Raw genomic sequence first — 16,495 nt, 5'->3', positions numbered from 1 at the left:
CCACTTCATGGCTGAGTTGCTGTTGTTACAAGTTGCTTCCACTTTGTTATAATACCACTAACAGTTGACTGTGGAATATATAGTAACAAGGAAATTTCACGGATGGACTTATTACACAGGTGGCAACCTATCAAGGTACCACACTTGAATTCACTGAGGTCCTGAGGGCAGCCCATTCTTTCACAATGTTTGTAGAAGCAATCTGTTTAAATTGCTGGTAGATGACAGCTTTCAGCTGATTACTTCTGTCTGATTTATATGGAAATGGGGGACACCAAAAAGTTTGGAATGGGGTTCCCCCTACAAATACATACCAGACTCCTATCCATGATGAGGTCTGGTACTGATGTCAAGGGAGACAAAAAAAAGTGAGTTTCCCCTCAAAATCTATACAAGGCCCTTATTGTGTATGCAGCCTGGCAGGCCAGAAAAGGGGGGAATGAGTATGCACTCCCCCTCCTAAACCATACCAGGCTACTTGCCGTGGTAGGACCCTACTTGGTGAACCAACTTGCCCACATGTTGATGAGGGCAAGAGACTCTTCCTCACAACCCTGGCCCAGGGTATGTAGAGATCTGTGGACAGGGGGCTTATCAGAATCTGGAATCCCCCTTAAAAAAAAAGGCGGACCCCATATACCACCACCCATATGAATGAGTAAAGATACATAGTACCTCTACTCATTCCTAAAAAAAATAGGCAGTAAATAAACACACACTTTTTTTGACCAGTCCTTAACCCCTTACAGCCCCCTCCTGGTAGCCCTTTAACTAGGTCTTAACACAGAGAGGCAGAACTGACTTCCTGATCATGTGTTTACTGTGACTGGCTTTCACAGTGGTCACATTATGGAGATTTTGTCGCACATCTTCCAACCATAGACAGAGACCAGGAGCTGTTCTGTTCACTTGCTTACTGTGCTTGAAGTGCACAGTGAGCACGCTTTCAGCTAAGAATCCTTGGCCATCAAGAATGCATATGTGCGGTGTGTTGACATTAAAGTCTGCCCTCCAAGCTACCTCATATATGCATCACATGGATGGCAAAAGTTGAAAAGATTAAGAAACCCCAAAAAATGTCCCATGATGTAAATCCATCATCAATCACATTGTCCAGTGATGTGGATCCACATCAATCATGATGAACAACACATACTTAACCCCTAAGCAAAGAGGGGTGGTTATTATGGGGGACATCATTTACTGAATATTGACATGACCATTTTTGGTCAATGATGTCACCAAGATTCCCGTAACATCATTTACCAAATATGGTCATGTCCTTTTTTGTTCAATGATGTCACCCAGGATACCCCATCCCTTTGTTTATATTATGTGGTTGGGAATAGGAGTTGTCATTTATGGCAAGTGGTCATCAAGAGCTGATTATGTTGGTGGAGTTTTTCTTTCCATGTGTCAGCAGAATTGATGATAGATTTACAGCATGGGATATTTCTTATTTTGTTTGTTTGTTTTTTTTATTAAAGTACTTGTTATAAAGTGAGTGTGTTTATTTAATGTTACATTATTTTTTACTATGTACTCCTTACTAAATCACATAGGGGAGGAGAGTATCTAAGGGCCCCCTTATATTAAAGGGCACTTCCAGATTAAGCCCCACACCGTCAGACCCCCACTATTACCAGACCAGGTTTGTGGGGAGGCCCTTGTCCACATCAGCATTTGGACATGGTTCTTTGTCAAAGGGTTTCCCTTCTGGCAAGGTACCCTTTATATGCTGGTAATCCCCGGCTGACAGATGATTGGGCCAGGTAGGGATGAGTTACTAGTTGTTATGATGCCAGTGGCTGCCAACTCCCAAAAAACCATGAGCCCAGTAGGAAGCTCTCTAATTTAGCAGCAAGAGTAATACTGCTGCTAAATATTTCACCTCCCACTTTCCACTTGGCCAAACACCCTTTAGTTAGGCCATTCCCAAAAACTCCCAAACATCTGAAATTAAAACCAGCAGCTCACCCCTATTGGCAAGCAAAATATTCAACTCAAACCAAATGGAATGCAAAATCTAAAGATTTTGAGATCAAAGAGGATTGATGTAGATACCAAAGAAAAATATCTTACTCTGTTGTGACAAATGCAAAGAGGCAAAGCAGATCAAAGCCTATCAATAGTTTATGATTTCCAAAGCAAAAACTTCCTTCTCTGACAAAGTTTAATGCTTGTGGCAGACTTTTTTTGTTATGGAAAGAATATAAAATATGTATCTATGCAGCTCACTGTGTAAGTCCTAAGTGTGTTTAGGCAGCTACTGAATACCTTAACAAATATAAAACAAATAAGCAGCTGAGTTAAGCCGGCCATACATGGATCAAAATTTGGCTGGTTCAACAGAGACCAGCTTAATTTCAATCCATCTATGGGTACCCTGGTTGTACACAACCAGCCTGTTGGGCTTTTCCTGAGAAGTTAGTTCCATTGTCTATAGCTGGCAACACTAATCATTGCGTTCTGCTGGCAAAGAAGGCTACCTGCTGGAAGAGCACAATAGCACTGTAGGAGGGATTCCCCCTTCAATACTGACTGTGTTGATGGGGGAGTCAAGCAATTTTCTTTCCGTCCACCTGTGCTGGGTACAATCTATGGCTTGCCTTATTTCACTATATATTGCATACAGACTCACCAATAAATGTTGGTGACTACTTGCTCCATAACCAAATATATATCAAGAACAAAAAAAGAATTTATGCATACATCACTTTTTTCCAATATGTCTTTTAGAAAAGTTCAGTATTTTCTTATAGTTTATTCCAAAACACTATAAATCTATAAATCCCCATAAATATTCAAAACACTAACACTGAAGTATAAAGCTGTGCACAACACCGCCTGTCAGGGCTCCCAGGTATGACCAGAGGTGTGTGACTGAAGCAGGGAAACGCAGACTTCAGATATGGGATTAACAATGTAATTTATTAACACTAACAATACAAACATAAACGCAGTGCAATACTAAACATAATACAGTGCAAACAAACCCAACCAACCACCCACAGATAACAGTACATACAAGCAAGCGTCGTCAGGCAGGCCGGGTCAATATCAATTGGGCAGGTAGGTACAGGGGGAGCAAGCGGAGAATGGTCGGGGTCACAGGCCAGGTTCAGCAGGTAGCAAGCAGCGTAGTACAGAGGGTCAGGCAGAGGGATGGTCAGGGTCACAAGCCAGGGATCAGAACAGGTAGCAAGCAGCGTAGTACAGAGGGTCAGGCAGAGGGATGGTCAGGGTCACAAGCCAGGGATCAGAACAGGTAGCAAAGGAACAGAAACAGGATGCAGGACAGATACAGGGCCCAGGACAAACACAACACCAAGGCAGAGTCTGCAAGTCTGGCCATCCCTTAAATACACCAGTATCATCAGTTCCAGGTGTTAGCTGGCTGAAAGGTTGAGTCTCTGATTGCTGGGAGCACCCGCTGGCCAGCCCTGGTACTGCAGATCAAAAGGCAGGTGAGTCCCACCATTGCTGGCCAGTCCATTCCTGACAGTACCCCCCCCTCAAGGAGCGGCCTCAGGACGCTCCAAACAGTCCTAGCTGGGAAAAATGTTCCACCGCCCGGGTCTGGTAACTGGCGGGATATCAAAGACTGGCACACCGGGCAGGACTCCGGGCAGCGGTACACCGGGCAGAGGCACATCGGGCTGGACTCCGGGCAGAGGCACATCGGGCTGGACTCCGGGCAGAGGCACATCGGGCTGGACTCCGGGCAGAGGCACATCGGGCTGGACTCCGGGCAGAGGCACATCGGGCTGGACTCCGGGCAGAGGCACATCGGGCTGGACTCCGGGCAGAGGCACATCGGGCTGGACTCCGGGCAGAGGCACATCGGGCTGGACTCCGGGCAGAGGCACACCGGGCAGAGGCACATCGGGCAGGACTCCGGGCAGAGGCACATCGGGCAGGACTCCGGGCAGAGGCACATCGGGCAGGACTCCGGGCAGAGGCACATCGGGCAGGACCCCGGGCAGAGGCACATCGGGCAGGACCCCGGGCAGAGGCACATCGGGCTACCAGGCGAAGCGGCAGGCAGCGGGCCACCGGGTGGAGCGGCAGGCACCGGGCCCCCGGGCTGGGCGACAGGCCTCGGGCCCCCGGGCGGGGCGACAGGCCTCGGGCCCCCGGGCGGGGCGACAGGCCTCGGGCCCCCGGGCGGGGCAGCAGGCCTCGGGCCCCCGGGCGGGGCGACAGGCATCGGGCCCCCGGGCGGGGCGACAGGCATCGGGCCCCCAGGCGGGGCGACAGGCATCGGGCCCCCAGGCAGGGCGACAGGCATCGGGCCCCCAGGCGGAACTACAGGTCTCGGGCCCTCAGGCGGAGCGGCGGGTGCCGGACCCCCAGATGGAGCGACAGGCCTCGGGCCCCCAGGCGGGGCGACAGGCATCGGACCCCCAGGCGGGGCGACAGGCATCGGGCCCCCAGGCGGGGCGACAGGCATCGGGCCCCCAGGCGGGGCGACAGGCATCGGGCCCCCAGGCGGGGCGGCGGGCGCCGGACCCCCAGGCGGCACTACAGGTCTCGGGCCCTCAGGCGGAGCGGCGGGCGCCGGACCCCCAGGTGGAGCGACAGGTCTCGGGCCCTCAGGCGGAGCGGCGGGCGCCGGACCCCCAGGTGGAGCGACAGGTCTCGGGCCCTCAGGCGGAGCGGCGGGCGCCGGACCCCCAGGCGGTGCGACAGGTCTTGGGCCCTCAGGCGGAGCGACAGGTCTCGGGCCCCCAGGCGGGGCGGCGGGCGCCGGACCCCCAGGTGGAGCGGCGTGCGCTGGACCCCCAGGCGGAGCGACAGGTCTCGGGCCCCCAGGCGGAGCAGCGGGCACCGAGTCACCAGGCACGACAGTGGGCTCCGAGTCAACTGGCATGACCGCTGGCACTAGGTCAGACATTGGATCGTCTGGCTGGACAGCGGGCATCGGGTCACCAGGCATCAGGTCATTTGGCTCGACAGCGGGCACCGTGTCATCTGGCAAGGCAGTGGGCTCCGAGTCAACTGGTATGACCGCGGGCACTGGGTCAGACATTGGATCGTCTGACCGGACAGCGGGCATCGGGTCACCAGGCATCAGGTCATTTGGCTCGACCGCGGGCACCGCGTCATCTGGCAAGGCAGTGGGCTCCGAGTCAACTGGTATGACCGCGGGCACTGGGTCCGACATTGGATCGTCTGACTGGACAGCGGGCATCGGGTCACCAGGCATCAAGTCATTTGGCTTGACAGCGAGCACCGCGTCATCTGGCAAGGCAGTGGGTTCCGAGTCAACTGGCATGACCGCGGGCACTGGGGCAGACATTGAATCGTCTGGCTGGACAGCGGGCATCGGGTCACCAGGCATCAGGTCATTTGGCTCGACAGCGGGCACCGCGTCATCTGGCAAGGCAGTGGGCTCCGAGTCAACAGGCACGACAGTGGGCACCGGGTCATCAGGTACCGGATTGTCTGGCTCGACAGCAGGCATCGGGTCACCAGGTATGACAGCGGGCACTGGGTCACCAGGCATCAGGTCATTTGGCTTGCCAGCGGGCACCGCGTCATCTGGCAAGGCAGTGGGCACCGGGTCACCAGGCATTGGATTGTCTGGCTCGACAGCGGGCATTGGGTCACCAGGTATGACAGCGGGCACTGGGTCACCAGGCATCAGGTCATTTGGCTCGCCAGCGGGCACCGCGTCATCTGGCAAGGCAGTGGGCACCGAGTCACCAGGTACGACAGCGGGCTCTGAGTCAATTGGCACGACAGCGGGCACCGGATCAGGTACCGGATCATCTGGATCAACAGCGAGCATCGAGTCAACTGGCCTAATAGGATCGTCAGGCTGGATCAGTTCATCATGCTGGGTAGAGGCATCAGGCTGAATGCCGGCGTCCGGCTGAGTAGAGGCTTCAGGCCGAGTAGAGGCTTCATACCGAGTAGAGGCTTCAGGCCGAGTAGAGGCTTCAGGCCGAGTAGAGGCATCAGGCCGAGTAGAGGCATCAGGCCGAGTAGAGGCTTCAGGCTGAGTCACGGAAGGCAGGCTCACCGGTTTGGATACTGGCAGGATGGTATTGGTTGGAAAGAATTTTCGCTTTTTTCTGGTTTTAACTACTGGAGCACTGCAAGTAAACGCAGGTCTGCAAACGAATGGAGCAGCTGGAGACAGAGAAGAACTGGAGGATGGAACAGGAGAGGGAGCAGTTGCTACAGAGGGCTTTTTTACAGGGTTAAAGGCAGGATAGGTGCAGCGAGTGGGAACAGGGTACTGACATGCGGTAGATAGCCAAGTATACTGGGCTGTAACTGGAGGAGCTGTTGGGAATACAGGAGTAGAGTTAGAAGCAGGACTGGGTTTTTGTAAGCTGACTGAGGCTGGGTGCAACAAGTCTGTCCCTGTCTGCAGTAGGGGTTGAACAAAGCTGAGCTTACACAAAGCCTGTCTGGTCAATGACTGCACTGCGTTTATACAATCTCTTAGTGTCTGTGGTGATCATGTGGAATAACGCTCCAGAAAGTAACCCACATCATCCTCTAATAACCACACCAGGGACTCTACCTGGTCTGCACTAAATGGTGGCAAAAATTCATCCCTGCATTCGGGGGTACCAGATGAAACCAACTCTGCACAAACCTCAATCAAAGGCTGCACCTCAGAGAACTCTGTGCCCTGATCTACTAGAACATGAGCGAGCCGAAAACATTCTAGCAGTTGATCCCGGGGATACTCCTTCAGAGTCTGATAAGCATACTCCCAGTCATCAAACACTAGCAGATATAAATACGCAACCTCATCCAGATCCATCCTTCCCATCAACAAGCCAAGATGGCTTCCCTGTGCAGCCACTTCTGGTCAGGATTGGCCTTGGTGTAATGTCAGGGCTCCCAGGTATGACCAGAGGTGTGTGACTGAAGCAGGGAAACGCAGACTTCAGATATGTGATTAACAATGTAATTTATTAACACTAACAATACAAACATAAACGCAGTGCAATACTAAACATAATACAGTGCAAACAAACCCAACCAACCACCCACAGATAACAGTACATACAAGCAAGCGTCGTCAGGCAGGCTGGGTCAATATCAAGTGGGCAGGTAGGTACAGGGGGAGCAAGCGGAGAATGGTCGGGGTCACAGGCCAGGTTCAGCAGGTAGCAAGCAGCGTAGTACAGAGGGTCAGGCAGAGGGATGGTCAGGGTCACAAGCCAGGGATCAGAACAGGTAGCAAGCAGCGTAGTACAGAGGGTCAGGCAGAGGGATGGTCAGGGTCACAAGCCAGGGATCAGAACAGGTAGCAAAGGAACAGAAACAGGATGCAGGACAGATACAGGGCCCAGGACAAACACAACACCAAGGCAGAGTCTGCAAGTCTGGCCATCCCTTAAATACACCAGTATCATCAGTTCCAGGTGTTAGCTGGCTGAAAGGTTGAGTCTCTGATTGCTGGGAGCACCCGCTGGCCAGCCCTGGTACTGAAGATCAAAAGGCAGGTGAGTCCCACCATTGCTGGCCAGTCCATTCCTGACACCGCCCCAAATTACATCACCAATCTTGTCTCCAAATATCACCCAAACCGTACTCTCCGCTCCTCACAAGACCTCCTACTCTCTAGCTCCCTTGTCTCCTCCTCCCATGCTCATCTCCAGGACTTCTCCAGGGTGTCCCCCATCCTCTGGAACTCCCTACCCCAATCTATCAGACTATCGCCTACTCTGCTCACTTTTAGGTGCACTCTGAAAACCTATCTCTTCAGGGAAGCCTCCCCCTCCCTCAGCTAACACTAGAATCCTCTACTCTTCCAACCACTCCATCCCCCACAGTTATTACCTTTTGTACCACTATCCCCTCCCTCCTAGATTGTAAGCTCCAAGGAGCAGGGCCCTCGATTACCTCTTGTATTGAATTGTATTGTTACTGTACTGTCTCCCACCATAATGTAAAGCACTGAGCAAACTGTCGGCACTATATAAATCCTGTATAATAATAATAATTAGTGTAAGCTACTAAAGTTCACTTTATCTTTGTCGTGTCAATACCTAAAGTGTTTGTAAAGGAAAGTATTTTACCTTCATGCATTCTATGCATGAAGGTAAAAACGTTCAGTGTGCAGCTTCCCCCTCAGTACCCACCTTATACTCACTTGAACCCGATCCTAATCCACCGATGTACACAAGAGCTGAAGTTCTCCCAGGTCTCTGCCTCCTCATTGGCTCCTCATTGACAATTTCAGATAGTGAGGATGCAGCAGGTGGCAGGGCTGAGCTGCGCTCTATTTGTCTCATAGACACACAAGCTTGAATGCCCTCATAGCAAGCAGTTAGCTCTGGGGGCACTTGGCAGGGGACCCGAAAAGAGGAGGATCAGGGCTTCTCTGTTCAAAACCATTGCACAGAGCAAGAAAGTATGACATGTTTATTATTATTTTTTTTTTTATCTAAACCTTTATCATTTCACCACCTTATACATTTAAGTGAACTAAAAACAACTAAAAACCACAAAAAGAGCAAAGATGTATCAAAACAAGCAATTAACAATGTACTATGTAGACAAGGCATCTAAACAAGTATCCTACTTATGGAGCTCAGCAGCCCCAATGTGTCCATGTAACTAATAAAGTTCTTTATTCAAGGCTATTTGAACAAATATGCAATATATGCTGGGGTTATTTTGATCAATGCAAGCAGAGTCCTTTTTTCTGTATATTTTCCTATAATACCACTGTTCTGAAATACCCTAACAAATGAAAAATGGATAATATCTATATATCCTACCTGCCTTTTGAAGCTTGTTGTTTTCTCTAGCAGGACAGGTGTTGTTTAAGACGGGCAAATCCATTTCCCCAAACAGAAACATTTATATTTTGACTTGAGGCTTTAGAGTTCTGACTGCAGCTGTCTAATTATTTAAAGGAGAGTATAGTGGTTTGGTATATGCCTCCTTTATATACGCTATAATGCTTTTAAAATTATATTTTTTGTATTTTTATTGTCATCCAGCCTGTGAAGCTTTATCCTTCATTAAACATGCTTAACTGTGTATCCATATGAACTTTACTGGAATAGCCTGTTGTTTACAGAGCTCAGCATATCTAGCAGGAATTTAAACACACATCCCCTAACTCCCTCTCCCTCTACCTCCTACTCCCCTTCAACTTCAGCTACTTATTTCCTTGCCCCTCCTCCCACTAGCTAATTTCCCTGATCCCCCTTTTTCCCCTCTACTCCTTCACTTTCCTTTCCTCATCCCCATCAATCTCCTCCCCTATTACTTCCTTCACTCCACTCCCCTTCCACCCACTCACTCCTCTCTACCTCCTCCTCTTTACTCCCCTCTCTCCATTCCTCCCCTTCAATCACCTCCTTTTCAGTCAACTTGTTACCTAGAGAGTAGCTGCTAACCTATGTCTGAATTTTGGTTTTGGATGCAATATTTGGCATAAAAGGTAATGATTTCCATTAGATTTCATTCTACTCAAACACGAAAGACCTACTTAAAACATGTTCTAATTTGTGCACTGAACAAATAAAGCTATTGCAGACCCTGTATTCAGAGACAGAAAGTGGATATTTACAATTTAAAAAGCTGAAATTCAAACAGATGCTTACAAGTATGTCCCTAAATGCAGACAGTTCTAGAGTAGTGATATGGAAAGTGATTTTGTTGAAATGGGTTTACATAGTTACATATTTAGTTTGGTTGAAAAAAGACACAAGTCCTTGCAGTTCAACCAATAAAAAGGAAAAAGAAATTATAAAAAAAAAGATACAATCCCATATACACAATTTTATACCCACAGGCGATCAGGAGGAAGACAAAAAAAAACAGAGCGACGCATGATCCAACTTGCTTCAGCAGTGGAAAAAAAATCCTTTCTGATTCCCCAAGAGGCTATATTCTTTGGATAAACTAATTTTTACTTAATAATTTTATCTTTTTCTGAGTTTTCTTTCTGAAATAAAAAAAAATGATGGTAATGAGGAGCTCTTTCTGGCACAAGAACAAAGACAGTTAAAAGCAAGCTTTCTATAATTTTTAGGAGCCATTCAAAGCTTGTGCACAATTTAAAACCACCAAAACCACCTCAATTCTGTCTTCCACATTAACTTCAATGCATTTCACCAAAATTGTGAAATTTTGCTGAAATCGTCTTATTTTTGCCAAAGTATTAGAAAAAAAATACAACTTTAAGGCATATGTAAACCCTAACCTTGTAAACCAACACATTCAGTTTAAAATAGAAAGAAAATGCAAAACATTTGTGTATAGATAAAAAATTACAAACACCTTTTCCCCTGTTATAAGTGATCACATTCCCTCTGTTCTCAACAGCTGCATAAGAGCTATATTTATGTAAGCAAACTGTCATGAATGTGTATCCATTCATGTCAGGTTGATTACTGTTGTGATGCTGTGATCGGCCCCCAGCTATCACATTGTACCTGGATACCTGTACCATGTTATTAGCTGGAACCAATCACAGCATGTCAACAGTATCCTTGTTGTTATGAACGTTAACCCATTTATGACAGCTAAAACTATTACTTGTAACAGTGAACTTCACTGTCATATGCAATAAGAGTGTATAAAAACCCTGATCATCCCCCCAGAGCAATAAAATGGCAATATGGTGACACTGAACTACTCTGATGAAAGTATGTAAAAATAATAGGAAGAAAAGAAAAAAATGGTAAAAAAGAAAAAAAGTTTAAAACATTTTATAAAAAAAGATTTTTTTTTTTTTTTTTGCATTCTGTTACCAGTCAGTATCCCTGATCACTGACACTAGTCATATAATGACGCTATACTGCACTGGTGACAGTATGTAAAAAAAATGTGAAAAAAAATAATTTTATTTAATTTCCTCATTTTCCAAAAAATTGTGACATAAAATTACAACTTGGACTGTCTACTTTCCAAAAAGGGGTTATTTGGGGGCATTTGTACTGTCCTGGAATTTTAAGAAATGAGATAGGCCATCCATACATCAGAACTGATCAACTTTCAAATAAACTGTCATTCAAAGTAAAATTGCACTGAAAGCTGAAAATTGGTTTGGGCAGGAAGGCGGTGAAAGTGCCCAGTAGGCAAGTGGTTAAGGAACATCTTTTTCTGTCTTAAAGTGAACCTATGTGCATACTATGAACATTAAAGTATTTACATATTCTGAACAAGCAGTAAAAGCACTTTAAAACAAACTCTCATTCTCCTCTGTAGCTATAGGCATTGTGGATAAATGTATCTAAGTTCAAAATAGAGGTCCAGAAATCTTGAAGTACTGAATAATGAGTGAGCATTGTCACTAACAGGATGTGAAAATAATAGAAATATATGATAATCAGCCTCCACAACAACTGATAAACTGCATTATACATTATTACATCACCAATCTTGTCTCTAAATATCACCCAAACCGTACTCTCCACTCCTCACAAGACCTCCTACTCTCTAGCTCCCTTGTCTCCTCCCATGCTCGTCTCCAGGACTTCTCCAGAGCTTCTCCCATCCTCTGGAACTCTCTACCCCAATTTATCAGACTATCGCCTACTCTGCTCACTTTTAGGCGATCTCTGAAAACCTACCTCTTCAGGGAAGCCTATCCTGCATTCAGCTAATAATGGAATCTTCTACTCTTCCAACCAGTCCATCCCCCACAGTTACTACCTTTTGTACCACTAGCCCCTCCCTCCTAGATTGTAAGCTCCAAGGAGCAGGGCCCTTCTATCCCTCTTGTATTGAACTGTATTGTTGCTGTGTTGTCTCCCGTTATATTGTAAAGCACTGAGCAAACTGTTGGCGCTATATAAATCCTGTATTATAATAATAATAATAATAACAATAATTATATTACATTTTTGTTCTTGAGTTTAGATACACTTCTGGAAGCAACAGAGATATTTAAATGCATGCTTACTTTGTTACTTTCAGACACAAGCTAGTTCTGGCTCCTCCAACAAAATTTTTCATGTGTATAGAGAGGTGGCGAAGTGCGTTTCGTGTCACTCCCCTGATATTTTCCATTCAATCCAGGAAGTCACACACTAAGCTGATGCAGAGAGTAAACTGTTACACAGTCTTTAAATGCATAGTTTCACTAGAGGTAAAGAATAGCTTAGCCTTAAGGAAGATCAGACTTGGATCCAAAACCAACAAACATGGCACCTCAAGCGGAACAATGGTCTTGAAAACCAAGTAAAAGAAAATAAACTTCAGGAGCAGTTTGTTTTTAGCTGCTAAGGGCCTAGCTACAAAACTGCTGTGATTCCAAAAGAAAGATTTTTCACAGATACTACTTTTATTCACGGCTGCTTGAAACTGAATATGTCAGTTCAAGAATTTAGTTCTGCATTATAACAGCCAGATTTACTGAATTGGTTTAGGCTGATTATTTCATTGTAACCACGAGTGTCTCTTGCATTTAAAGAATGCAGAATGAAAAACAATTCTAATTAACATTGCAGTCTTAGAAAAGTACAAAATAAAACACTACCAAGCAAAGAAACCAGTAACATCTATGTCATTTCAGAAAAATGACATTGCATTCTAAATTCAAAATCTGCAATGCATTTATAAATTTAAAATACATAAAGTGTTAAGGCATTCTTAACTATGGATAAGCTTTGGGTTCTGTTTAAGCATCATTTTGCAGAAAATCCAAAGAGTTAATAGCTTGCAGACATGGCAAGCTAATGCGGCCATTTGTCCACTCTCCATTGAGGGTAATAATGATGCACTTTGGAGGCCTTTGAACTTTGCTCAGCTGCTTTAGTATGATCAAAAATGAGAACTTTGTTCAAGCCCCTTCACTATAAAAGATATGGGGGGGGGGGGAGCAGGCGGCCTTAATGTCACTGTACTGGACACAAAAAGGACAGGGGAGGCTGTCAAACTGTAAAAGGAGAGATGCAGGACAATTTAGGAAGGAACCTATACTCTAATTACAATTACTAGCTGTTTGGGCAATTAACCCCTTTGCTAGCTTTTTTTTAATTGGGTGCATTGTTTTTCTTCTGGTTGATCTGAGGTCATCAGCTAGTTTTAGCTTGCTGTCCTATCCATAAAAACATTTTTTCTTCTTGTTGTAAGGCTTCCTTTTATATAAAAAAGGAAGGTTTAATTTCAGAGGTTGTATTTTGGGGATTTCTTTTCTTCTGAGGGGTTCATGTTTTTTATTTTATGCTGTTAGGGTCTTATATTAGTCTAAATTGCTTTTGTCCTTTTGAAAAAAATTAGCTTTTGTTTTTTATTTTTGCCTTTTTAAGTTAAATAGCCTTTTTTCTGCAAAGTTTCCCTTGCCCATGCACCCCATGCATGCTCCTGCTTAAACTACAGATATTTTATATCTTCTGTTACCTTTTATGACTTTAGATTGCAGTGATCAGAGCAGTGTACACATCCCTCTACCACCATACATACACTATATTGCCAAAAGTATTGGGACTCCTGCGTTTACACGTACATGAACTTTAATGGTATCCTGGTCTTAGTCCATAGGGTTCAATATTGAGTTGGCCCACCCTTTGCAGCTATAACAGCTTCAACTCTTCTGGGAAGGCTGTCCACAAGGTTTAGGTATTTAGGAGTGTTACTCATTTTACGTGGCCTACCACTTTGTGGCTGAGTTGATGTTGTTCCCAGTTGCTTCCACTTTGTTATAATACCACTAACAATTTACTGTGCAATATTAAGTAGCAAGGAAATTTTATGAATGGGCATACTACACAGGCGGCAACCTATCATGGTACCATGCTTAAATTCACTGAACTCCTGAGAATGACCCATTCTTTCACAGATGTTTGTAGAAGCAGTCTGCATGCCCTGGTGCTTGGTTTTTTACACCTGTGGCCAAAGATGTAATCCAATGATTTGGAAGGTTGTTCCAAAACTTTTGGCAATATAGTGTATGTATTTAAGGAGTTTATCCTACATTCAGATTGTGACCAGATTTCCTTCATAAACCCTGATGAAGGGAGCTTTCTAACCCCCCCCCCCCTTTTCTCCCAAAACGCACTGGCATTTGCCTAGAACTGACCAATCAACAAAAAAATTGTGGTGCTCATTCCTAATAGTCACACTATGGCTATGGTAAACTAGTGAGCTGCCTCTATCCAAAGTAATCTTTACAACTATTTGAGAGACTTACCCACAAAAGAGTTAAATGCCCCACCAGGGAGATGATTAAAATTCGGTTTAGATAGAATCCTAGTTGAAATTGAAGACATAAATATGGAGCTGTAAGGCTAAGACATTGTGCTGCACCATTCAATAAATAATGCAGAAAATATTTGTATTTAGTAATGATATTCACTGCTTTTTTGATGATCCAAAACATTCCTTCGTAGATAATATGTTACAGCGTCTATGTCAGATTTATGTTTATTTTCCTAGTTCAAAATTGCATCCTTACAAACATTTCCAATATAGAATATCATAAAAAAAAATGATAAGATTTGCTGTAATATCATCACCATGCACTGCTGTATATTGCAGATAAACTTTTTAGCCCACACTGAAATATATTTTATTAGTTGTACAATAGATTATTTTATGATTTAATCAGATTGGCAATAGTTACTTACTTTGATCCAGATTTTGTTACAAAAATTGGTCAAATTACTGACAAAATAGGCAAAATGACAGCTTTAAAGGGAATCTGAATTTACTAAGAAATAAAATTAAATTTTAGACTAATTATTATTCTTCTTATTATACAGTATTTATAAAGCGCCAACAGTTCGCTCAGCGCTGTACATTACAATGGGAGACAGAACATGCGACAGTACGATAACAATACAATGTGATACACGAGGGGTTCGAGGGCCCTGCTCTTTCGAGCTTACAATCTGGGAGGGGATAGTGGTACAGGAGGAAATGGCTGTGGGGGATGACCAATGACCAATATTGTGCATGTTGTTTAATGATGTTTTGTGAATGAACATTACAAGGCTTCATTAATTTTTTTGAGAATGCTTGGCTGGTTTTGCTATACAACTGACATAGATTGCAATATCTGGACTATTACAGGTCTCATGCACAATGACGTGCGATGAGGTTATTGTGGTACGCAGTTCTTTGTAGTACCTGGCAAGTCTGTATGGTGTCTCGAGAGCCTTTTTTACTGACTTTTACTAGAAATATGTTTATTCTACTTTGTTTCTGTACCATGTTGACAGTCTAACTTGTAATTATATGTGCATTATACAATAAACCTATAACTGACCTTTCTATCTCTCTTTGAATTAGTGGTGGGAAGTCCTCTATTCTGCAGAAAATGGTGCTGACATAGTGATGCAAGTACAGTTTTCTGTAGCATTCTCCTGTGTACCCGAGCCAGAATGACACCCTAAATGCCTGGCTGGGCACCACTGGACCTGGAGGAAACCTTCATATCAAAAAATGAAGGATGTAGGTTGCAGTGCTGGAGTAAGTGGCGGGTTACCTTCCAACAGGCTGTGAAATTTGGGGCTGCATCATCTCTGCTCCTTTTGAAGAGAACAGTAATACATTTTAGACATCATACATACCAGGCTGAGTTTAAACTCCAGGGCACATCTAACTTTCACCAGAATAATCACCATCGCTACTATCATCAGAATCATCATCATTGTTTATTATTATTATTGTGGCACAAAGTTGAAACTGGAATAAATTATTGCCAAAGCACAAATGTTAAAGATCTGCTATTTCAACAGCCTGAAATTGATGTCCCATTCTCAACCTGAACTTTCTGTAGATTTAAAAACACAATAAAATGCAGCCGCGTATTCTTTTAAACAACTGAATACTCTTTTTACATTTAATTAGCATATTGTAAGCTCCAAGGAGCAGGGCCCTCCTATCCCTCTTGTATTGAACTGTATTGTTGCTCAGGGGCGGACTGACCATTTGGAAACTTGGGCACTGCCTGAGGGTCAGTAGGGGGCCCCATGAGATGCCCCTGGTACCTTTTTCATAGGCTTTTTTGAGTTTGGGCAAAAACACAGGGGCCCCATGATCCCCTATTGCCCGGGGGCCCCATGAGTTGTCAGTCCACCCCTGTTGTTGCTGTATTGTCACCCTTTATATTGTAAAGCGCTGAGCAAACTGGTGGCACTATATAAATCCTGTATAATAATAATAATAAGTACCCACAATTGTCACATCAGCCTTGTTGTTCCTCTACAGAGCGGTGCTCACACTGAAGGAGGAAGATGGCAACAATAGAAGGCAATCAAAGTCTACTGAATGCTGACACGGAAAAAGAAAAGAGTGAGTACAGAGTACAGCTGAAGACGTATAAAAGTGCTGCTTCTTTTTTATTGTCCAATCAGCAAGCTGCAGGTAGGAGGGTGACACCATTTTATTCTTTAAGTGTAGGAGAATGCGGTGTCACTCTCCTATCAGTGTTGTCCAGCAGAAGTGTATAAAAAATATATCCTTTGTAAATAAAACAATTCATTTTTGTGTTTCATTTGTTTATTTAACAGTTTGCCTGGAATTGAACTTTAACGCAGTTCTAAAGGAAAAAGGTTTTTTA

This window comes from Staurois parvus, unplaced genomic scaffold (assembly GCF_062004578.1).
Source record: "Staurois parvus isolate SC_StPar_1 unplaced genomic scaffold, SC_StPar_1.0 ptg001302l, whole genome shotgun sequence".
NCBI classification, from domain to species: Eukaryota; Metazoa; Chordata; class Amphibia; order Anura; family Ranidae; genus Staurois; species Staurois parvus.
Note: the sequence above shows the minus strand (reverse complement) of the source record.